Genomic DNA, 2,248 nt, shown 5'->3' with positions numbered 1-2,248 from the left:
CCCGCGATGATTGAGCCTGGCCCTGAGAGTCACGCTTCAGCCTCGGGCAACCCTGGGGCGGGGTGTGTGTGTGGTGTGTATGTGTGCGGGGGTGGGGGGGAGGCTCTGTTCACTGCAGAGGAGGGTGCAGCCCCCTGCCCAGACTCTCAAGGGGACCCTCAGAGGGGACCCACCTGCCGCCCGGAGCTCCAGGACTGACTTGCAGGAAACATGGCCACCTGCTGCCCTCTAGAGCCCGGAATCCCAGCAGCTGGTCACTGCTGGGACGCTCCACCCGGACCCAGGACAGGACACGTGTGGTGGCCCACTGTCCCAGCAGGCTTGGACCCTCGCCTGCAGGGGCGGAGGTGAGGGAACAGCAGAAAGATGCTCTTGGAAGAGAGTCCTTTGCCCTCCACTGTCTGGAACAGGCCACTGGCTCCCACGTCGAAGCCTTGGGAAGGAGTGGGCGCAAGGTTGGAGTGGGTACATGCACCGGTGAACACTCCTGTTCTCACACACACACACACACACACGGACACTTACACATGTTCACACGTGACCACACACTCGCATTCGTACACAGCCATAGACACACTCACCCAGTCCAGGTGTGGAAACAACCCTGGATTTAGGGGAATCCAAGTTCTGTGAAGATCTTAGAACCGAACATAAGATCTGATGGGGAACCCAGAAACAGACCCACATAGACGGGTCTGGCTGATTCTGGCTCAGGCGCAAAATCATTTCAGTGAAGGAAGGACGGGCGTCAACAAACAAGGAGCCGGTGAAAACGAACCTCATGCCTGATGCAGAGTCGACGCAAAGTGGATCACAGCCTTAAATGGAAACCTGTGAAGCTTGTAGAAAAAAGGCAGGGGAAATACCTGTGCTCTAGGGCTAGACAGAGTTCTTAGCATTGACACCATAAGCACCATCCACAAAGGAAGTGTGATAAACGACTTCATCAGAATGCGACACGTTTCGTCTGTGACAGAGCCTGAGAAGGTGAAAAGACGACCACAGGGAAAATAACTACAAACCGTATCCAACAAGGACTAGTACCCGGAACATATAAAGATTACTCAGAACCCAACCGTAAGAGGACAAGCAACCAGAAGATGAGCAGAAGACATGGAGAAATGTGTTCCCGGAGAGAATGGCAAAGAAGCACAGGGAACCAGGCTCAACATCCTTAGCCATCAGCGCAGTGCAGCGTAAAGAGGGTCCCTGCGCGCCTACAGGAATGAGTAACATGAAGGACGGTGGTCCCACCAAACGCTGGTGAGGATGCAGAGACACTGGGTCCCTCCTGCATGGCTGACGTGGACGTGAAGTGGCACAGCCGCTGTGGGAAAGCTGGTCATTTCCTTAAAAACCAAGCATGCAACATCCATGGGACTCAGCAGTTACACTCCTGGGCCTGTATCCCAGGGAAACAAAGAGGTTCACGGGAAAACCTGTATACACCAAGGTTCACAGCAGCTTTCTTCATAAGAGCCAGAAACGGGAGACAGCCAGATGTCCTCGACGGGCGAGTGGATAAACGCGAGGTGAGCTGGTACATCCATCCCAAGGGCGGTGCTCTGAAGTAAGAAGGAACAGGCTCTACACCACAGCTTGGGCGAATCTGCAGAGAATCATATTGAATGAGAAAGCTAATCCCAGCGGTTCTATTCAGGGGATATTCCCCAAATAACGAAAGTATAGAAATGGAGAACAGGTTAGAGGTTCTAACCCCATGGAGTCGGGGGTGTGACGGAGAGGCACGTCTGGGTGTGAACGGGCAGCCCTAGGGACCCCAGGGGTGACTGAATCGTGGCTCAGTCACTGTGGATTCCAAGCCGTGATACATGTTCTGCAAGATGTTCGCATGGAGACCGCGAACATAGGTCTCTCTGTTATATCCTTGACAATTACATGTGAATTGGCAGTTGGCTCAGCATGAGACTTCCGAGTGTTTTTGAAGCGCTCAGGAATAAACACACACACACACACAGGCCTGCGTGGAAACACTACGCCGTGGGTGGTGGGTGTTGTGCTGACGTCACCACTTTTCCTTTCCAGCTACTTCTCTGCCTTTTTGTATTTTCTTACATTGCCACTATTACCTTCCTGATTACGACAAGGTTTTTATTTTTTTTTTTAATATAATTTTACTTATTTATTTTGGCTGTGCTGGGTCTTCGTTGCTGTGAGGGCTCTTAGCTGAGGCAAGCAGGGGCTACTCTCTCATTGAGATGCTCAGGCTGATCAGGTAGGGTTTTAC

This window comes from Bison bison, unplaced genomic scaffold (assembly GCF_000754665.1).
Source record: "Bison bison bison isolate TAMUID 2011002044 unplaced genomic scaffold, Bison_UMD1.0 scf7180017864342, whole genome shotgun sequence".
NCBI lineage: Eukaryota > Metazoa > Chordata > Mammalia > Artiodactyla > Bovidae > Bison > Bison bison.
Note: the sequence above shows the minus strand (reverse complement) of the source record.